This window comes from Cervus elaphus, chromosome 18 (assembly GCF_910594005.1).
Source record: "Cervus elaphus chromosome 18, mCerEla1.1, whole genome shotgun sequence".
NCBI lineage: Eukaryota > Metazoa > Chordata > Mammalia > Artiodactyla > Cervidae > Cervus > Cervus elaphus.
Window position 1 is genome coordinate 69,290,452 of NC_057832.1, and position 23,561 is coordinate 69,314,012.

A 23,561-nucleotide genomic window follows, 5' to 3' on the forward strand; every position below is an offset into this window, starting at 1 on the left:
TAAAAGGATACATGATGAAGATGGCTTTCCACAAAAAGTAGATTTTTTCTAAAAATAAGGCAAAATAGGGCAATTACCTATAGCAATCAATTAGGGGAAAACAGGCTGTTCAAAGGCAAATAATCATTATAATCCATTATTTATGTGAATTTATATTTTTTAAGCAGAGTATTGGTGAAAAAGCTATTAGATATTTGGGCAATCTTCAAAATTTATTTTGAAGCACCTATGTTGTTTATATTCCTGATCACACTTTTAGGTTTACTTCAAGGTAAATGATGGTTTAAAAGGATTTTCTATTGTCTCTTTTGTATTGTGGACAGGAGTTGGTAGGTGGCAGTTTGTATGTCAGAGTTGGTAGGTAGGAGGAGGAGGAGGATGGAAGTAGAAGGAGAGCATCTTTGTGTTACTATAAAGCTTCTAGTTTTATGGGGAAGATTATACTTTTTATTATATTCAGCCATTTTCCAAACTGTTATTTACATCTGCAATTAGGAATTTAAAAATCCTCTAAAATGAATGATTTTGTTTTTCGGATAAAAAATTGAGGGAGGGTTCTGTAGGTTGCAGCTTTAAGAGCTCTATCCTTGTATTTGAAGGGCCCAGAAATACTAACCAAAACTGCCAAATAATCTGAGGGTAATTCTAATACCATATGCGCACATTTGTAGCCCTTATAATTTGCCTACATAGAGTGTTCCTACAAAGTGCTCCTGAGTCCACATGATGAAATGCATCATGGAAGTGGATCCTATTTCCCCATAAGAGCAACGTCACACTTGGAACAGGGGCTTATCACCAAGGACTCAGAAGTAAATAGATTAAAGATGTGAACAAAATGTGTGATGAAAGCAAAATTAGAACTATACATTTATATAATAATTTAATACCTAAATATAGCCCATGTCCCTAAAGATTGGGTATTCATACATTATGTACTTTCCTTATCAAAGAATTATAATAAAATTTATTTCATACAGAAAATGAAATTCTACTAAAGCATATGACAAGAATTTTAAGCCTTTGTAATTTTTATTTAACTATTTCATAGGTCATTGAAAATTAGCACCAGATTCTCTGGTTCAACTGATTGATTTTGTATATGAGAGAAACTAGAGTTCAGAGAAGTTAAATAAATTGTGAAAGATACTGTAGGACAACTAACTCCTAGGACAAGATCTCTCCACTTTTATCTGTTAGCCAAACAGCTCAGTGATATATTTATTAGTCTTCATAACACATAGAAGAACTGTTGGGAAATGACTTGAATAGCTCAGTCCAGACTATATGAGAAAGTCTGAAAATACACATTTTTTTCCTTAGTTTCTCCCCGGTAAACAGATGGGATTAAAATCATGGCTAGGTTTCAAAAAGTTGTCTATTTCAAAAAGTTATTCACTTTTTCCACTAGATGGTAAACTTCTATACGGACAAATTGTCCAGTGATTTGAGCAAAAGCAGAGAAAACTGAGCTATTGGTCTAAATTAAAGCAAAGATTGATGGTGAATGTACCATAATAGATAAATCTTAAAAATATGACATTAAGTAAATAAATCAAATTGTAGGTTATATACAGTGTGGTGCTATTTTTATAAAAGGTTAAAACATTCATATACGTATTTTTTTTTTTAGGAATACATACAAACACTGTAAAATATAAAAACATGCATGGGATGATAAACAGCAAATTCATGGTAGTGGTTACTTTTTGGGCAGGATGATGGAGAGAAGGCTTGGCAGGGATATTACTAGGGCTTTCATTTGTATCTGAAATGTTTTAATTTTTTTTTTTTTGTAAAGATTCTAGGTAAAGACATCAGGCAAATAAGAGAAATGTTAAAATTAGACGTGGCTTGACAATGGGTACCTGGAAATTCATTATATGACTCTTTATAATTTTCTGTATTTTGGAAACACCTCATTATCAAAATAAAAAGAAGGAAAAAAAAAAAAAGAAGGAAAAAATGAAGGACTCAGGTTTCAGCAAGAGGGGATGGCATAATTTGCACCAATACATTAGACATTTAAGAATATTTGTTTTTAATCTAAATCTTTATCTATACAAGTTTATTTACAGATGAAGAATTTTACAGATTTAGTCTCATTCAAAAGTTATGTGACTCAAATAAAAACTGATGTTTCATGGGGCCCAGCCACTGCAGAGCCTGATTCAACAAAGCCTGAGTCTAATCCCAGAAGCCTTGGGAGATAATGAAGCCTCGGGGTGGAAATGGCTACTGCTGTTTGGCTCTCACACCCTGGAAATATTCTTGTTTTCAACAGAAGAGATAGTACAATTGATGTATATGATAGCCAGAAAAGGGCTTTGACGCATGACTGGGCTTGTAGGTTTTTGTGTGGATTTGTCTTCTGGTAGGAGGTTGGTTGAGATTCATCCTCTCTCCTGAATCAGCAGTCAGATTCTTTACTTCCCTCTTCTGCAGAAAACTCTGTGAATTTCATGATATTAATTCAGAAACCTAGGATCTAAGACCTTACCTTATTTCTTCATCTATTTGAATATATTTTAAATGATGTATTCTGTAACTCATGACTGTATTTTTTTCTGATAAGGTGAACTTGATATTTAAATTCTACTCACTTTAAATTCTACTTTCTGTCATCTACACCAAGTTCTGGTTTTAGTTACTCTATTTATAGTTTACAATCAAAAACATGCTCTAATTTCACTGTTGATTGAATTCAAATGTTTTTCATCTGATTCTACCATTCATGAGTTTCCCCCAAGGACATAAGGAAATCAGTTATACAGCTAATTTATTAAAAAATAGTGATTACTAGCTCAAATATTTAATTGTATTCATATTTGAATGTCTGAGCCATTTATGTTAGATTTCTGGAATTTCTTTCCTCTAAAGGAATGATTCAGGTCTAAAGCAGAATTTTTATTTTTTTAATTTTTTTATTTATTTATTTTTTAAAGCAGAATTTTTAAACAGTAACTGTCATTCAAAAATTATGCATTCAATCTCGCAAATGAAAAGGGACGTTGAAAAAAAAAAGATAAATAGGGATAGGGAATCACAAAAGGAGCCAAGAATACAAAAGAAAGTAATAGGTTTGGGCTAGAAAAATTAGACTAAAAGAAGACAGGACGGAGAAAAAGTTTATCATGAATGCACAAAATGCAAACGTAATGGCATCTAGAAACACAAATTGAGGTCAAGTTTTTAAATTGTGATCAGTCCCAAGGTGTAGATCTGTGACCCCAGGAAGAGTTAGCTGTAGCGATCCCTTCTACAATTCTACATCTCTGTGGGTTATTTCTATCTCTTTTTTCTATTCACCAGCTCTTACTGAAACACATTGACATCTCTTAGAGATGGAAGCTATCAGCAATGTAGCTTTCTACCTTTCCAAAAGGAGAACATAATATACTCCTGGTCTAGTGGTAATTTCTTGCTTTCCCTCGAATTATTTTATTATGGGGCTCTATTTATTATTATTTTATTATAGGACTCTGAAAATGATACCTACGAAAATAGACAAGATGTCATCAATGAAGAATTCTTGATTCTGATTAAAAAAATGGAATAGGAAATGACGCAATACTAAGGGAAAAAAAATACAATTTTCCTTTCCCCTCCTTGGCAAGTCAAATGCCCAGTTATCAAAGGACACAAGAAAATATTGCATACATGAGCAGAACTGTTTCTAAATAAAATGTCTAGAATGTAAATGCTGCATCAGTTCCTAATTAAGTATTCTGCAAATAAAGCCCTGCTCTTCATCTCATGTTTTCATTGGAAACTTCCATCATCAGAGACAGTGAATGGAATGAAACAGTGGAGCCACCCAGTGGCTAATGCGGTTAACCGCAGCAATAGAGCATTTCACGGTGCATTTCGTCAGTTTCCTGTTTTACAAATGAGTGTATTTCCTCTTGAAAATATGGCACTAAGCACCTCTAAGAAGAAATTTAAAAGTGTAATAGTAAAGATGAAGCTCATAACTTGACTATCACTCTCAAATGAGGCTTTTGTCTAAAAGACTGAAGAATCTGTGAGCAAAATTTTAAAAAATAGAATAAAAGAAAAATATTATCTAAACCTGTCTAAAATACTTTTTAAAACTACAGTTTCTAAAAACATCAAAATAGTTTTTTTTTCAGTACCAATTTTGATTTCAGAAAAGATTCCTTATAGAAATTAAAACTTAAAACATGAAATTACCTTAACACTTAAAAGTGCCTAATTCCACTCATTCATATTTAAAAGTATAAGGGTTTATGAAGAGAACTGATCATCCCTTTAAAATGCTTATTTATTTAAAAAATTTTAAAAGTCAAAAGGGTTTATGAAGAGAACTGATCATCCTTTTAAAATGTTTATTTAAAAAATTTAAAAAGTCAAAACTGAGAATAATGCCAACAGGGCTTTCTGCTGGCTCAAACGATGAGATTTTAAAAATTAAAAATAATTTTTCTTATCAAAATAGTAAAACAAGTTTATTTAGAAAGATTAGAAAATAAAAGTAAGCAAAAAGAAATAAAACTCTCACCACAATTTGACTATTAATCTTCTGGTTTATATATTTCCAGAAAGTCTTCTTTACATATGGACTATGTAAGTGAAATGGGATATTACTGAACATAGTTTTTGCAATTTGGTTTTCACTTAACGTCATTCTATTTCCATACTTATTTACCTGTATATAATTTTTAAAAAGCAGTATAATATTCCAATGTATGGCTATGCTATGCTTTATTTAACCTAACCTTCACTATCAGGTATTTAGCCTTTTTACTATTATATATAATAATATAAAATTACTCCTACATTTTTTTTTAAATTTGGGGAGAACTATTTTAAGTGAATAATCTAGTAGGTATACTTTGTGATAGTTTTGAAATTCTGCAGTATACTTAGAGGAATACTTTTAACAGTTATAAAGTAAGTAACAGTGTATCCACCACTATCCAAGTCAAGAAAAAGAACATTACTGGCCCCCAGACACATCCTCATCCCTTCCCAACTACAGTCCTCTTTTAAGATTCTGACAAGCATCATCAAATTGTCCCTTTCCCCTTAGGTGTCCATCTGAGAGAAGGATTGGGGAGTAACTGCAGTCTGTTGGTTCATGGACTTAATAGAAAAATATTGTTGAATTACATCAAATGACACGTCGGCAGTACTAAAACTGTACTTTTGATTCACAAACAGTATTTGAAAATATAATTCCGTTTTGAATTTCAGTTCACTGTGACTGATATTTCACACAGTTGTAGGCATTTTGGCCAATACTGACCTGTAAGGGAAGCTCTACCCACGCCAGTAAGTGTCCAACAAAAGTGAGACACCCTCGGGTCTCATTAGTACAGAACTGGGCTGTTTTCTCAGTTTCTTGGCCTTTTTTTCGGGTAGATCATCTCAGTGTTTAGACTGATGCAGCACTGGACTTTGATGTGGGTTTAAGGAGAAAGGGGTATGGGGAATAGGAAAAGGGCCTGGGAAGGAAAAGCAGTGCAGCCTACTTTTATTGGTATGGGACTTGGTTCTCCAAGCTATCTGTATGAATGTACAACTGACCCTTGAAGTAGGAGTCGGGGGTGGTGATTTAGAGTGCTGCTCCCCAGCCCCCGGACCCCACGCAGTGGAAAATCCACTTCAATTTGCCGTTTGTTCTTAGTATCCACACTTCTGCATCCTTGGATTCAACCAGCCAGGGACTGGGGATTGTGTATTTCTTTAAATTTTATTTATTTATTTTTGGTTGCACTGGGTCTTTGTTGCTGCGTCTCTGGAGCTCCTCTCTGGTTGCAGCGCACGGGCTCCTCATGGTGGTGGCGTCTCCTGTTGCAGAGCACGGCTTCTAGGGTGGGGGACTTCAGTAGTCGCAGCACTTGGGCTCAGTAGTTGCAGCTTACAGGCTCTAGAAGATGCAGGTTTCAGTAGTCATGGCACACACGCTTAGCTGATCCGTGGCATGTGGAAGCTTCCTGGTCCAGGAACCAAACCCCTGTTCCCTGCATTGGCAGGTGGATTTCCAACCACTGGACCACCAGGGAAGTCTGATCGTGTATCACTGAAGTGTGTAGTTACTGAAAAAAATCCAAGTGTAAGTGGACCTGCTGTCCAAACCCATGTTGTTCAAGGGTCAACTGGGTATAGATACCTGATATATGTATATGTGTATGTATGTATATAGTCTTTTACTCAGAATTCATTTCCCTTCACTTTTCTAGAGAAAAAAATTATGATGGCTTTGTAATTAAATTATATAATAGATATGGGCCATGAACAAAACGAGTGACATGTGTAGCTCTGAGATTTTCATGAAAATATATGTTAAACATATGGTAATGGCAAAAGTGTAGTGAAATTAACAAACTTAAAATTTCCTTTTCTGACCCTAGAAGATTAAATAAGTTACTGCCAAGTAAAAGAAAAAGAGGTGTAATTAAAATTTTGATACCTTGTTATAGGCTTGGGAACCCTGGATATTAAGAGAGTGAATGACAGTAACAACTAGCTGAAAGTGACATAAAAGTTTTATTTGAAAAGGCCACTATTTGTAAAATGCAGGAATATCCTTTCTAACTATTTAAACTCGAAAGAAAACCTTCAGATGTCAATTTAAAGTAGAGGAGGAGGTTCATAGTTTAAAAAATTATTTCAGAGGTATAAGGACAACACTTTTTGGAGACCATTATCTTAGGTCCTAAGACCAACTTGCAGCCAAGTGAAGTTTCCTTTGTGATATGCCTTCTTCTTTCTCCTCTTCATCCTCTTCCCTGTTCTCCTCCCCCTCCTTTTCCTCTCTTCTACCTCCTTTTCATCCTTCATCATCATCAAATGATTCTCACTTATTGAGGGATTACTATGTGCCAGTCACTGAGCTAAGCAGTCTGTATACATTATTTAAAAAAAATTCTAACAGCACCCCATGAGGTAGAAATTACTATCCCCATCTTATAGTCAAGGTACTAAGACTCCTGGTAATAAATGACAGAGCCACTTTTGAGCACACGTTGGGCTGATTCTAGAGCTTATGCTTTTGACTATTTCTATTTTTTTAAATAGTGGGGTTTGGGCAAAAGCCTCACCAGTGCATTGGCTAGCCTTGAGTTTACATGTGATTTCCTATGGTGCGTGTGTTCTCAGTTGATAAGTCACACTCTGCAACCCTATGGACTGTGGCCCACCAGGCTCCTCTGTGCATGGGATTCTCCAGGCAAGAATACTGAAGTGGGTTGCCATGCCCTTCTCCAGGGGATCTTTCCAGCCCAGGGATGGAACCTGCGACTCCTGAGTCTCTTGGATTGCAGGCTGATTCTTTACTGTCTGAGCCACTGAAGAAGCCCATTTCCTACGATGAAAGTGTTAGTTGCTCAGTCATGTTCAACTTTTTGCAACTCCGTGGATCTTCCCAACCCAGGGATCGAACCCGGGTCTTCCACATAGCAGGCAGGTTCTTTACCATCTGAGCCACACAGGGAATGCTAAATAGATAGGATTTAAGTTAAAGATCCTGGGTCCTAGTCATTTCTTACATCCTTTCCACTAAAGATATTACTAGCAATTGAAGGGGGAGAAAATGAATTCCTAGTAGAAGGGGATTATTTGAAGGTGCTTAGATGTCTCCTTCCCCTGCAAATTTTACCTTACTTAGTCTTATAAGATTGTCCTTGAAGAAAAACTAATCAGTTCTATGGAGGATAGTAATTTGAATCCTGAATCTTAGTTTGATTTTTCTGGATTCTTTTCAACTCCTGTTAGCCGAAAGTAAGTTTTGATGGGAAACAGATTAGAGAAAACCGTAGGTCACTGGACAATCATGGTAGGTCTGGGAGAAAAGGAGAAGGATGCAGAAAAGGGGAGATAAGAGAGCAAGAAAGTAAAACTTCTTACTTCACAGTCTCAAATAGGGTCAAGTCTACATTTACACTTATAAATGTGAAGGAGTTTAGAAACAATATAAAATACCATGTATGATAGATACATTGTTTTTGTCTGCTAATAGCCCATCTAAGACCCCTTACCTCTTTCCAAGTCCATGGTTCTTTCAGGACTGTCAATCACGATGCCCTGCCTTCTACCCCACATGGTCATCATGTGACCAAGATGGGCCATTCAGAGTACTATGTCTTCAAGGACAAGATGATTCCTTAGTGTTTTCTTCTTTTTTTTTTTTTTGGCTGCACTGCACAGTATGTGGGATCTTAGTTCCCTGACCAGGGATGGAACCTGTGCCCTCTGCATTACAAGGGCAGAGTCTTAACCACTGGACGGCCAGGGAAGTCCCCACGGACAAAATGATTAATCCAGGGTGGGCATCAGAGCCAAGCAAGGATAATCAGAATCCTTTAATGAGATCTGGTGTGTGAAAGCACAAGTCCTACATAAATAGACGAGATCTCTGTGTTGTGTGTTATACTCAGTCATGTCTGACTCTCTGTGACCTGGTGGACTGTAGCCCGCCAGGCTCCTCTGTCCACGGGGATTCTCCAGGCAAGAATACTGGAGTGGGTTTGCCATGCCCTCCTCCAGGGGGTCTTCCCAACCCAGGGATTGAACCCAGGTCTCCTGCATTGCAGGTGGATTCTTTACCGTCTGAGCCACCAGGGAAGCCCTTGAGATCTCAGCTGGCCATTTTTCCTACTGTGGAGAAAGCCCAACAAGGAATGATACGGATAATATCAATGGGAAATAAATGAAGAATGGGAAAGATGATTCCTGAATCTATTCATGCCTTTTTGATAGACTATTATCACTTGCCACAAAATGGACTAAGTGATGTATTTTTGACATATTTTAAAATGTTGGATGACCCCACATGATATACTAACAGCAGGATTTTTCTAAAGCAAGTTAAACAATACCAAATTCACGGGCTTCCCTGTGGCGCAGCTGGTAAAGAATCCATCTGCAATTCTTATTTACATTTAGATTTATTTTCAATTGATTTAAAAATATAATGGGCCAATGTATATCAACAGTTCAGATCCCTTGACTTAGTAATCATTCTTATGGGACTATATTTCAAGTATAGGGCTAAGCAAACCAGGATGTTTACAGAAGCATTCTTTTTAATAATGAAAAACTATGAATCTACATATCTAAGAATTGAGAAATGATTAAAAAAAATTATGGCGTGTTGATACAGTATTTTGAAACTTTAGCATTAATAAATATGGCTATGTAGAAATAAAAAATAATCAAATAGAAATTTAGAAACCTATAAAAACAAGTGAAAAAAGGAATTTCTAAAATTGCGTGTGTATACTATTACACCTTTATAAAACTCTGTACATATGAATTAATTATAAATATGCACTCAGAGATAGTGGAAACCAGAGGAAATAAAAAATAATGATAGTTGCTAACTTAGGATGGTGAGGGCATACAAATTAGACTAGGATTTCTTATAAAGTTAACAAATGTTTTAAATAAAAGAAAATTGAAGCTGATAAATACCCTATAAAATAATTTTTTAAAAAAAGGTTTATGTTGCTAATAGGACAAAATAAGACCCATATGTAGCTTCCCGGGTGGTGCAGTACTCAAGAACCCACCTTCCAATGCAGGAGACTCAAGAGATGTGGGTTTGATCCCTGTGTCACGAGAGACCCATATCCAAAATGGAGGTTTCTAAATAAATTTTGAAAAACAACAACAACGAAAAATAAACCTGGAGAACCAAGATGTAAATGGTGGGGAGCAAAGAAGACCATCTCTCATATGAACCTGAGAAAAAGTACTAATTTACACTGAGCTTTGTTTTCCTTCTTTAAGCTTATTTTCTCTCATACATACAAAATAAAATGCTACAAGTATATAGTAATTATAGGAGACTATAGTCATATGTGCAATACAAAAAAAAAAAATCGATTAAAATCCTGAGTTTGGCAGAGAAGTTAGTAGGAAAAGGCCTGTGGTATGGCTAATCATTAAATGACAGAGGAAAGTGTATAAGAGATAAGAATTAGTACATTGTTGAAATTTCTGTGGTTTTTCTTTTTCTGGGCAGATAACAAGCAAGCATGCTTACAGTTTATCAGAGAGGTTGCTTTTGGCTCCCTGGGATTCCTAGCAGATATCTGAAGAGTGATGTCCTCCCATCACTTAGGAACTTTGTCCCTGTGACGATTCTGTAATCCTTTTGTTGACCTCATGGGACATCTCAATTTGGCCCAGATTTTTGCCCTGTAGTTCTCTTAGACACTCTATTGTCTGCTATTACATACATGAAAGAGGACATAGACGGTTACCCCAAATCCTACAAATATGAAAGCCAGAAGTGGTGTTAAATAGAAACAAATAGGAGACACCATAAAATTCACGGGCTTTTGTATCAATAAATAACTTTATCAATTATTAACTGAGTCACCTTGAGCAAATTACTTAACTCATTTACATTTTCTGTAGAATGAGTATTATAATTTAGTCAATAACATTCATTGTTATTAAAGAAAAAGGGGTTGTGCTAGGCAATAGTGATAAAAAATTTAAGGCATAATATCTAGCCTCAGGGAGCTCACAGATGATAAATATCAAGAGATAATTATTGCATGGTAAGCGCAACAGATTTCTCATGGAAGCACAGACAAACCATCTAAGGATGGGACAGGGAAAGTTTGAAAGTGAGGGCTCAGGGTTTATCTTGAAGGGATTCAAAGAGATCACGAAAGAGATCACTATATAAATGCCCGGAGCATACCCCACATTTGTAACAAGTACTTGATTAATTTGCTGTCCTCATTCTGGAGTGACCTTAGTTACAAATTCTTGCAACAGAGCTGAGCATTTTGTACTGGGCAACATCAAAGTTGTGAAACATAAATTCTTTCAGGGAGATAAAATCAGGCATTCTTTAAGAATGAGCATTACAAAGACTATAGACAAGAAGCTGTCTTATTACTCTCTAAAACCTGGAATTTAACAAATTTTCTTAGTCAAAGCTAGTTTGCTGTTTCAAAGACTCAGCCTTGTTTACAAACCCCAGGGAGTCACGACACAAAGAAAGAAACTAAGGAGAAAAAAAAATGTGAACTCAAAGACAAGATTTTTCCCAAGAACTTTGACCTTTTCTATTGACCAATTATGAAACTATTTAAAAACTGTTATGCATGTTTTTGGAAACATTTTTCAAGATAAGACAAAAAGTACAAAACCTCTGCAATGTGAAATACTTTGAATGAATGAAGTGGGTTTCTAGCACACAGTAATTGAAGTACTTGACCTAGCTGTCATTCCCTTTCCTTATCCATGTCAGTTAAATCAGTTATCCTGCTGATCCCAGATCTGGCCTCTGAATCTTAACACAACTACTTGGGATACCACTACCAAAATAGAGAAATTGCTGTAGTTACTGGAAGTGAAATGGGAGGGATGGTAGAGAGGGCGATGAAAAAGGATGAGGTTGTCCTTAAGAATGGCAAGTGTGCACAGGTTGGATGCATGAAACAAGTGCTCGGGCTGGTGCCCTGGGAAGACCCAGAGGGATCGGGTAGAGAGGGAGGTGGGACGGGGGATCGGGATGGGGAATACACGTAAATCCATGGCTGATTCACGTCAATGTATGACAAAAACCACTACAATATTGTAAGGTAATTAGCCTCCAACTAATAAAATAAATGGAAAAAAAAAGCTCAAAAAAGAAAAAAAAAAAAAAAAAAGAATGGCACAGTGGAAAACAGGCCTTAATAAGGGGGAAGTGGACATACATGCCTGGTAGTGAGAGGTCCATCTTACTTTCTGGGGCATAGCTGGGCCTCTCTGAACTTACAGTCTCAGCTGGGCCTGAGATAAGGCAGTGGATTGGTTTTAATGAACATATAAGCTGCAGGAAATGTGAGAAAAAGTTGGGAAAAGCTGAGGAAAGGAAGAATCATGTCAAATTACTGTTTGCCTCTTGCCCTCAGCCCACTTTAATACAGCAGATCATAAACTCTTCCTCACTTTCCTCTTTTTTTTTTTTTTGGCTGAGAAATAAACTGGCTGGATTGTAGAAGGGCCTACTTCCCTTACTCTGTTTTGTTTTATAGTTGTGAGTCTGTCTTACTTTCTTCTAAGTTGTAAACTCCTTGAAGGCAAGTACATCTTACAATTCCTTGTGTCCTCTGTAATAGTAACACAAATATTATTGCAAATGGTGAACAGTAAATATTTTTGCAGTTGAGCTAAGAACTGGTATTCATCTGCATACAGTGGTCTCTGATCCTACAAAACAGATCCTCATCCTTTCAGGGGAGTGTCTTCCAAATGGCACTATGACTAGGAGTTCATCTCAGTGGCAGTGTCTCCTTTAGTCAGGCCTGGTCTACAAAAAGAGGAACAGAGAGCTTTACAAGGATGTGGGGACTCCCCTCTCATGTATTTCTCAATGCCTTAGGGAAATGAGCGTCTTCTGGGCCTTCTAATGGAAAGCTGAAGGGGGCAGGTGGGGTGTGCAGGTAACTCATGATACAGTTTAACATTCCTATCTTCCTAGGCCATTGGATTCCTTTATTTACATGATGTAGGTGGCTCTGGTATCTCAGCTGCATTAAATGTAGGTTGAGTCCAGGTTTCAGTCAATCAATAAGTAAATTGTGAGAGCTCCCTTCAGCTTCATTAACTAACACATTAAACCTGGAATCTCTACAAAGTGCACTTATATCCAAAATTTGGCTTAATCTAGTGTTATATTTCACCCTCTGGGATCTAACACCCTTAGGATATACTTCCTGTTTCTACTGATCTAGATTAGTTAAGTCTTGCAATTACTTTGGTGTGTAAGCTATTTCTTCCTGGGTTAATGAGTGTTCCTGTCCCTGTGAAGCAGGCTGAGATCTAACCTGTTATAGGTCTAGGGGCAATAGGGGGTGGTTCACCACCCTTATGGCAGAAAGTGAAGAGGAACTAAAAAGCCTCTTGATGAAAGTGAAAGAGGAAAGTGGAAAAGTTGGCTTAAAGCTCAACAATTCAGAAAACTAAGATCATGGCATCTGATCCCATCGCTTCATGGGAAATAGATGGGGAAACAGTGGAAACAGTGTCAGACTTTATTTTGGGGGGCTCCAAAATCACTGCAGATGGTGATTGAAGCCATGAAATTAAAAGACGCTTACTCCTTGGAAGGAAAGTTATGACCAATCTAGATAGCATATTAAAAAGCAGAGACATTACTTTGCCAACAAAGGTCTGTCTAGTCAAGACTATGGTTTTTCCAGTGGTCATGGATGGATGTGAGAGTTGGACTGTGAAGAAAGCTGAGTGCCGAAAAATTGATGCTTTTGAACTGTGGCGTTGGAGAAGATTCTTGAGAGTCCCCTGGACTGCAAGGAAATCCAACCAGTCCATCCTAAAGGAGATCAGTCCTGGGTGTTCATTGGAAAGACTGATGCTGATGCTGAAACTCCAATACTTTGGCCACCTCATGCAAAGAGCTGACTCATTGGAAAAGACCCTGATGCTGGGAGGGATTGGGGGCAGGAGGAGAAGGGGACGACAGAGGATGAGATGGTTGGATGGCATCATCGACTCGATGGACATGAGTTTGAGTAAACTCTGGGAGTTTGTGATGGACAGGGAGGCCTGGCGTGCTGTGATTCATGGGGTCGCAAAGAGTCGGACACGACTGAGCGACTGAACTGAACTGAACTGATGGTGTGTCTTGTGGAGAATAAGAGGCCCTTTTAAGGCCTCTTCCCCAGGTAAAGTTATCACAGGGTTTTTAAGCAAAGGAAGGCTAGTCTCTGGAGGGCAAATGTCTTTCTTGAATACAGGGAGCTTAGAGTGACTTGTAGTTTCAAGATGATCGGCTTTATTTCTAATAGAGCAGCTGACCCATGCCAATTTTCAGAATCCTGTTGTTTCCCATTGAGTGCTTTAACTTTTAGGTAAACATTTAAAAATTAGCCACTTTATTTTAGTAATAATAATAATGATGATGATAATAACATTTAAAAAATGCAGGTTGCATCCACTTTTGGTTTTCCTTCCTCTTTCTTAGTATCCTTTTTTTTTATGCCCAGTATATTTTGTTTTTCTCTGTAATCCTGGTCTTTTTTCTCTGTTCATTTTTTCCTGTTTTTTCCTTTTTAAATTTTTTATATAATTTTTAAAGTTTACACTCCATTTACACTTATTACAAAATATTGGCTATATTCCCCATACTGTATTATACATCCCTGTAGCTGATCTTACAGCCAATAGTTTGTACCTCCCACTCCCCAGCTCCCCACTGGAAACCACTGATTTGTCATGTGAAAAATTTGATGGGTCCATGAGTACAACTATCACTACAATTCAGCAATCCTTAAAATAAAATTTTTGCTTGATTTTTTACAATATCACCCCTATGTCTGAAAGAACCAAATGATTCTTTATAGTTATCACAAAGGCTTTCTGGTCTTAGACTGTGACTTGCCCTGAGAGTTGAAAGACATGAGCTTGTCATTTTCTTTCTCTAAGTGCTAAAGGACACTCAGAAGACTTTATCCCATATCATTGTCCTTACAGACATATTAACTGCCACTAACAGTCAAGTGTAGCAACTATTTGGGCAATCATTTGCGTCAAGATTAACCACAACTGAAAGTCTGATTACTTGTAATGCCCTCATCTTACTTCTCAACAGGGAGGAACCCAGCCAAAGGACATGACCAAAGCAACCCTCAAATTCTTTGTGTGTTTATCTCCTGGGATCACTACTGATACCAATTCTGTATCAGTTAGGGTCCTTTCAAGGGACAGAAATCAAACAATATTTTGAATACAGAAGGTTAAATATAAAGAATCACCACTTATAACAGGGAACTGAACTGATAAGGAGATGGCCAGTAAGGAATTAAGAGAATTCTAAAGATTACAGGAAAATCAGATATAGTGATGATCTACTGCCCTTAGGGCCGAGATAGACCCTCCTTGAAGAAGAGCAGTAACTGTGGCTCATTTCACCTCAGAGAAGTTTGCTGAGGATGCACAGCTGCCTAAGGGGTCTGAGGGGAAGCTGTTCAAGGACAGCTTTCTATTGGTGGTACTCCATGTGAAGCCATTTGATGGGGTTCCAGGGAAAGCTGTTGCCTGAATGGCTGTTGCCTCAAAAGTTGCCTGAGAGGGTTCCTGGAGAAGCTGTTCATGGGATATGCTACACACTGCTGGCCACAGGACATTGCTGGAACTGAGGGCTGCAGAAGCCACCCACGCTGTCAGAGCCTGTCTAAAGGAGCATACTACACCACACAGGCAGAGAAACCTCTTCCCTCCAGTGCCCTGTGCTGACAAAGCTTAGTACGATGAGAGCTGGGAAAGGAAAAATAAGACATGCTGAGCATGCACACTTCTATTATCTTAAAACAGTCAATGAAGAGTGTTTGGGGCCCTTGAGGCAATAACTTGGTAACTGGTTCAATAAGCCATTTCCTTTGATTGGAAAAACCTTACAATGAAGACTAAATTTTGTGGTGGTTCTGAAAGACGTTACAAAGGGCCCCTTCAAGAAGCTGATAAAAACTGTGGACTCTCCCTCTGAATAAATGCACATGTACACAGTGCTACAGATAATTCAGGGTACATCTCTAGACTCAGATTAAGAACCCCCAAGTTAGGCCAATGACTACTTTCCATGTTTACTTTAGTAATTAAAGTTATTTGAATGTAGTATAGCAAAGTTAATATTCCCAAACTCAGTTAAACCATATTTGCATTTAGCAAAAAACATGTATAAACATTTGATAAATAAGCCAATACAGCTGTGTGTGTGTGTGTGTGCTCAGTCATGTCTGACTCTTTGTGACCCCAAAGACTGTAGCCTGCCAAGCTCCTCTATCCATGGAATTTCCCAGTCAAGAATACTGGAGTGGTTGCCACGTCCTCCTCCAAGGGATTTTCCCGACCCAGGGATTGAACCCACATGTCTTACTTCTCCTGCATTGGCAGACAGATTCTTTACCACTAGTGTCACCTGGGAAGCCCAGCCAGTAGAATTTGATAGTTGTGATTTTGAGGAGAGGAAATTGGTGAAAGAGCTCTGAGAAGTGAGGGGCCAGAGGAAAGGTAAGCAGTTGTAAAACAATTGCCAGGTTATTGGGATTTGGACTTGGATATCTGCATATAGAAAGAACAGGGTATCCATTTATGACCTGCTATGCTTTGGTAAGGTACATTATTGTAACTGGTCTCCAGTATGACAGGTGATCCTTATCTCCTGGTATTCATGCTCCTATCTACTCTCCTCTTACAACTCAGAGCTGATCTTTGTGACCAAATAGAGCATCATGTAGGTGACAGTTTATGGTTTCAGAAATTAAGTTACAAAAGGTATTGCTGCTTAAGTCTTGGTCTCTAGTCTCTCTAATTTTGGAGGAATCCAGCTGTCCACTGCAGAGATATTCAAAACCAGTCCTGTGGAGAGACCCACATGAGGAGGAACTGAGACTTCACACCAAAAACCAGCCCAACTTGCCGCCCTGGAATTAGGTCCTCCAGTCCCAACTGAGCTTTCAGATAACTGAATGCCAGCTGAAATCCTGACTGCAACTTCACAAGAGACTCAAAACCAGAACCAACAGCAAAGACGTTCCCAAAATTCTGGCCCACGGTTTTGGGGACAACTTGTTTTGCAGCAATAGATAACTAATACATGCATTTAGGTCAAAATTCTTTAGAGGGTGAAAAATATAAGGGGTTTCCCCTTCCTTCCTTCCTCTGGTCACCCAGAAGAGGCCAGTGAGATGCCATTTGCTATAATTTTCTCCAAGCATTATCATAAATCAATCAATGGATTAAATTATCAGAGAAATTAGACTTCAGTCATAGCCAAATGGTTGCTCTAAGAATTAACTAGACACATAAGTTTCTGAAGAGCAGGAAATCCAACTGCTAAAGTAGCTTATGAAGTTTTATATTAATACAGAAATTAGTAGAAATATAGATGTGTCCTTATGAAGACTATTCTAGGGAAATCACATGTGAAAATGTTCATTATGATCACGTAATTGAGGAGGGTTATGCAAACTAGTGTGTTCAAGGGTGCGTCAATATTTCAAGTGATCTGGAAACTATTCTTAAAGATGGTTGACAGATCTGGGAATATTTAGTCTGGAGAAGATGCAGACAGCATTTAACCATTTAAAGGGTAGATATGGAAGGAAAAAAAAATATTCTGGATTAGTCAAGATGAGAAAAGTGGCCTATGACAAATTACAGCAATTTTTATAAATTTTAAACTCACAATAATCATGGCTTTTTAACAACATGTCATACAGTAGTAAAAACTGTGGTGCCCCTTCTGCCTGGAAGGGTTTAAGCCAAAGTTGGCTGATTGCCTTTCAGAAATATAAGCAAAGTGATTCTGGCAGTACATGGAAAGTTGATCTAGAGGACCTCTAACATGTTGTTCCTGAAAGGCTTTTCTTCCTGAATGTGTCTTGTTATATATGAATATCTTTAAATAAGACAGTTCAGTGGAGTGGAAAGAGTGTGCATTACAGAGGAATCAGAATTCTATTTGGAAGTTACTAGCTGTGTGACTTTGGGCAAGACACTTAGCCTTTCTGAGCTTCACTGCCCTCACTACCTCTCAGGGCTGTTCTGAAAATTCATTAAATGACCCATCACTCAAATCACCCATTTGGCATTTAATGCATGTGTGGTTTTCTTCCTTCCATTTTCTACAATATGGCTTATAATCAAACATCTGGAACCAATTAAGATTTTGAAAGTGCAATGTTGAAATGAGCTAATTTTCCTAGGCTTCAAGTGTAGGATTTCACTTGTTTTTAAACAATAAATTTGATTGAGATTTGATTAGATGCTTTGTGGCACAGCATCTTAAGGAAAAATACAAGTTTGGTATAAGAAGAAATAGAAGGAATCGGAAGCCAGATGGCCAATACCATTTTTGAAATCTGCAACTGCAAGATCATCACTTAACTTTCCTCCCAAGACAGTTATCAAAAATAAAAAACCAAAACACTGAAAACTACATTATTCAACATCAGAAAATATGTTAACTTCCAGAAAGGTATTCCAAGTTTAAGTAAGAAAAACTTGGTAATAAGCACTTTTCTTTAAAATTTTAAAAGAAAGTGGAATCTCACAAGAGTCCATATAAGCTTCTCAAGTTGCCCTCCTTCTCAATGAAAAGAATTGGAAGTAAATATCTCACAAATACTGGAAATTAATTTTATTACTTGCAAATAATTTTATTTAAGTGTTTTGCTGTCAACAAATAAAATTACTCCATGGGCAGAAATCATCCTGAATTACTGAACTAATTACTAAGGTTATGTCTATTGAACAAATAGTTAATATTATTAAAGTGGATTTGGTTTTAAAAAATCATAAATCCAGTATTACCTATTAGTATCCCACCCTTAAGCACCTGAAAGTGGAAAGACTGACTGGCTCAAATTTGGGAAAGGAGTATGACAAGGCTGTATATTGTCACCCAGCTTATTTAACTTCTATGCAGAGTACATCATGCAAAATGCCAGGCAGAATGAATCACACGCTGGAATCAAGACTGCCAGGAGAAATATCAACAACCTCAGATATGCAGATGATATCACTCTAAAGTCTCAGTAGGTAAAGAATCCGCCTGCAAAGCAGGAGACCTGGGTTCGATTCCTGGGTTGGGAAGATCCCCTGGAGGAGGGCATGGCAACCCACTCTAGTATTCTTGCCTGGAGAATCAGAGGAGCCTGGCGGGCTACAGCCTAGGGCTTGCAAAGAGTTGGAAACAACTGAGCAATTAAGCACAAGAACCACCCTAACGGCAGAAAGCAAAGAGGAACTGAAGAGCCTCTTGATGAGGGTGAATGAGAATGAAAAAGCTGGCTTAAAACTCAACACTGAGAAAAACTAAGATCACGGAATCCAGTCCCATCACTTCATGGCAATTAGAAGGGGAAAAAGTGGAAACAGTGACAGGTTTTATTTTCTTGGGCTCCAAAAATCACTGAAGACAGTGACTGCAGTCATGAAATTAAAAGACACTTGTTCCTTGGAAGAAAAGCTATGACAAACCTAGATACAGTATTAAAAAGCAGACATATCACTTTGCTGACAAAGGTCTGTCTAGTCAAAGTTATGGTTTTTCCAGTAGTCATGTATGGATGTGAGAGTTGGACCATAAAGAAGGCGGAGCGCCGAAAACCTGATGCTTTTGAATGTGCTAGAGAAGACTCTTGAGAGTCCCCTGGACTGCAGGGAGATCAAATCAGTTAATCCTAAAGGAAATAAACTCTGAATATTCATTGGAAAGACTGTTGCTGAAACTGAAGCTCTAATACTTGGGCCACTTGATTTGAAGAGCTGATTCACTGGGAAAGACTGTGACACTGGGAAAGATCAAAGAAGGCAAAAGGAGAAGGGGGCGGCAGAGGATGGGACAGTTAGATGGCATCACTGACTCAATAGACATGAATTTGAGCAAACTCTGGGAGATACTGGAGGACAGAGGAGCCTGGTATACTGCAGTCCGTGGTGTTGTAAAGAGGCTGACATGACCTAGCAACTGAACAACAAGTAGTACATAAACACTCTCATTGCACACTGTCTTTAGCAAATGGTAAGTGAAATGTGTAGTTCTTTCACATTTCCCTTTCATATCTGCAACATGGACAAGGAACAAACAGCTCATAGTGGCCTCTAAATAACTGCTGACTTGTATACACTACATGCTAAATATTTTTCCTATCCCAAATACCAAGTTAAACACCACCAACCAATATTCTGGGGACTAACCTTTCACTGATCAATGAAAAGAAATAGAGAAAAACAATAGAATGGGAAGGACTAGATATTTCTTCAAGAAAATTAGAGACACCAAGGGAACATTTCATGCAAAGATGGGCAAAACAAAGGACAGAAACAGTATGGACCTAACAGAAGCAAAAGATATTAAGAGGTGGCAAGAATACACAGAAGAACTATACAAAAGAGATCTTAATGACCCAGATAACCACGATGGTGATCACTCACCTAGAGCCAGACATCCTGGAGTCTGAAGTCAAGTGGGCCTTAGGAAGCATCACTGCAAACAAAGCTAGTGGAGGTGATGGAATTCCAGCTGAGCTATTTCAAGACCTAAAAGATGATGTTGTGAAAGTGCTGCACTCAATATGCCAGCAAATTTGGAAAACTCAGCTGTGGCCACAGGACTGGAAAAGGTCAGTTTTCATTCCAATCCTAAAGAAAGGCAATGCAAAACAATGTTCGAACTACCGCACAATTTCACTTATCTCACATGCTAGCAAAGTAATGCTCAAAATTCTCCAAGTGAGGCCTCAACAGTATGTGAACCAAGAACTTCCAGATGTTCAAGCTGGATTTAGAAAAAGGCAGAGGAACCAGAGATCAAACTGATCTATTTGATCATCGAAAAAGCAAGAGACTTCCAGAAAAACATCTGCTTTATTGACTATGTCAAAGCCTTTGACTATGTGGATCACAACAAACTGTGGAAAATTCTTAAAGAGATGGGAATGCCAGACTACCTTAACTGCCTCCTGAGAAATCTGTATACAGGTCAAGAAGCAACAGTTAGAACTGGACATGGAACAACAGACATTCCAAATTGGGAAAGGAGTACATCAGGGCTATATAATGTCACCCTGCTTATTTAACTTACATGCAGAGTACATCATGCAAAATGCCAGATTGAATGAAGCACAAGCTGGAATCAAGATTGCCAGGAGAAATATCAATAACCTCAGATATATAGATGACACCACCCCTATGGCAGAAATCGAAGAGGAACTGAATAGCCTCTGGATGAAAGTGAAAGAGGAGATGGAAAAAGCTGTCTTGAAACTCAACATTCAGAAAACTAAGATCATGGCATCCAGTCCCATCACTTCATGGCAAACAGATGGGGGAAACAATGGAAACAGTGACAGACTTTATTTTCTTGGGCTCCAAATCACTGCAGATGGTTACGGCAGCTGTGAAATTAAAAGATGCTTGCTCCTTGGAAGAAAAGCTATGACAAACTCAGACAGTATATTAAAAAGCAGAGGCATTACTTTGCCAACAACAATCCATATAGTCAAAGCTATGGTTTTTCCAGTAGTCATGTATGGATGTGAGAATTGGACCATAAAGAAAGCTGAGTGCCAAAGAATTGATGCTTTTGAACTGTGGCATTGGAGTAGATTCTTGAGAGTCCCTTGGACTGCAAGGAGATCCAACCAGTCAATCGTAAGGGAAATCCATCCTGAATATTCATTGGAAGGACTGATGCTGAAGCTCCAATACTTTGGCCACTAACTCATGGTAAAGACCCTGATGCTGGGCAAGACTGAAGGCAGGAAAAGGGGATGACAGAGGACGAGATGGTTGGATGGCATCACCAAAGTTGTGGACATGAGTTTGAGCAAGCTCTGGGAATTGGTGATGGACAGGGAAGCCTGGCATGCTGCAGTCCACGGGGTCGCAAAGAGTTGGACACAACTGAGTGACTGAACTGACCTGAACCTTTCATACACTGTTCTACACACATCACATATACACATAATTTAACAAAAATGGGATCATATTTACATACTGCTTTTATTGTGGCCAAGTTCAACAGCATCAAAAGCATTTTCAGGTATTTAATTTAGGTGGCTGTAAAGCAAAAAAAAAAAAAATCATTTGTCAGATACTCTTATCATCTTTATACTCATGTTTCAATCTCTTGAATGTTCATTACATTTTAAAATGATTTTGTCCATGTTACTGAATCTTTGATGAACCCTACTTTAGTGTCTATCAGTAAAATGTACAATCTGTCTTAATAATTAAGGTATATTTCACTAATAATGTACACTTCAGTGAGCCAAGTGAGATGACCACATTATTCTAAAGGATTCCCGGAAGTGTGAGTCAGGAGCATTAGTGATATGAGCTGCAGGGTTGGTTGGTGGTGTCCAAGCAGTTGCAGGTCGGGAAGACTTCCTGGCTTAAAAAGGAGTTGGACATCAAAGAATTCTTACAGCAGTCACTTGGGACTTAAATGGTGGCTAATTATGCCATAAAGGATCCAGTCTCTTTCAATTGTTCTGGTCTGCCATCTTTGTGTTTATAGGCCTTTGTTCTATCTGTTGCTTCATGACTGAGCTGTGGCTGCCCCACCACTGGCATCATATTCCTCCAGGAAGAAAGACAGGTGTAGGGCAAGGATGAGCTCTAGTCTACAGAACGTGTTCACTTGAACATTCTCCTAGAAGCCCCAGTAGCAACTTCACCTTTCTTCTTATGGGCTATAATTGTGTCAAAAGGCTGCTGCTAGATGAAAGGGAGTCTGAAAAAGTGTTTGAAGCTAGAATTAAGTTAAGGTTCTATTAAAATGACTAGAAAAAGACCTGCTACAGAAAATACAAGTCCTAGCAAGTTGTTCTCATTCCATGACAAGAAATAAAGGAAACTTCACTCTTACTTCAGAAGCGCATTACGGGTTTATAGCTAAGATATGGTAGGTGTCCTGTCACAAAGAAAGAGGTGGAGGAGAGGATGTAAGGGATCCTGCTGCATCAGCTGTTGAGAGGAAGAATCTCCTCTTGGTCACTAACTTTCCTGAAAGTCTTAGGAAGCTGAGAGGATTAGAGACCAGGTCTCTAAAGCCCCCTGCAGTATCTGCTTGTATTCACCTACAAGTGGACGCCTGGAGCTGCGCAAATACGCATCTAACTTAACTTACTGCACTGACTCCTAAACCTGTGCAGAGAATAGAGAGTCAGCCAGCTTGGGGCAGTAGCCTGAACCTTCGCGGTCCCACGTCTCAGGCATAAAACAGAAAAATAACACTGCCATCGGTCTTCATCTCTTACTGAACACAAGATACCTGCTCAGTAAACAAATACTTGTCAACTTCTGAGAAGATGAAGAGGAAGGACATGGAAATTAATGTTTAGTTGAGAGACTGCCATACGCCAACACTGTACCAAATGGTTTACATAGCTCATTTACTCAACAGCACGCAGTCAGGTAGGCATCATCCTCCCCATTCAGAGAAACAAACTGAGGTTCATAAAAGTCAACCTGGATCACAAGGAAATTACAGGCAGACTTCAGGTTTAACTGAAAGCCTTCCCCATAAGCAACGTACCCATAGTCTCTCCTCCACTAAAGATCCAGGTACCGTGCCTTGCACACAGTCGACACAAGAAATTTTGGGCAGAAGTTTGATTCAGCATTCGACAACTCTAAGGATGGAGCAACACTTCCCAAGTCTTCGGGGTGTGGTCAAAACAGAATGTGCTAGTGCTAAGGCCCAAGTTGCTGCTGGAGAAGCCGGGCGGAGGGAATGGTCTGCCGTTGAGGGCTCGACACACCCAAGTGGCTTCCGGGCGACCCAAAATTTGGCCCAAAATGTCGGGAGCCAGCCACGGCGGGCGGCGGGCGGCGCTGACAGGACCTGGAGTGCCGCGTGCCGGGGCAAGCCGCCCGTGACGCACTTCCGCCCTGCGTTTTCCGGATTAAAGGGACCCGGACCTTCTTCACAACAACAACAAAACCAGCGCGCTCGCGGCCGGCGCCCCGACTCTAGTCCCCGCCCTCCTGCCACCTGCCGCCTCCTCGGCCGCACCCGGCAGTGAGCCGCGGCTCCCCTGCTCGAGGGGTCGGGTGGA

The 23,561-nt window shown here is 38.8% G+C and overlaps 1 long non-coding RNA gene across 1 annotated transcript; it reads right to left on the reverse strand.

Annotated features, from left to right (window-relative positions):
* Window positions 1–5,697: 5,697 nt before the first annotated feature.
* On the reverse strand, window positions 5,698–23,252 carry LOC122674200. Its single transcript, XR_006334926.1, has 3 exons — window positions 23,039–23,252; window positions 21,497–21,558; window positions 5,698–5,893 (listed from the first exon to the last, which is right to left on the reverse strand). It is a non-coding gene; the product is annotated as an uncharacterized LOC122674200 (long non-coding RNA).
* Between the last annotated feature and the right edge of the window lie 309 nt (window positions 23,253–23,561).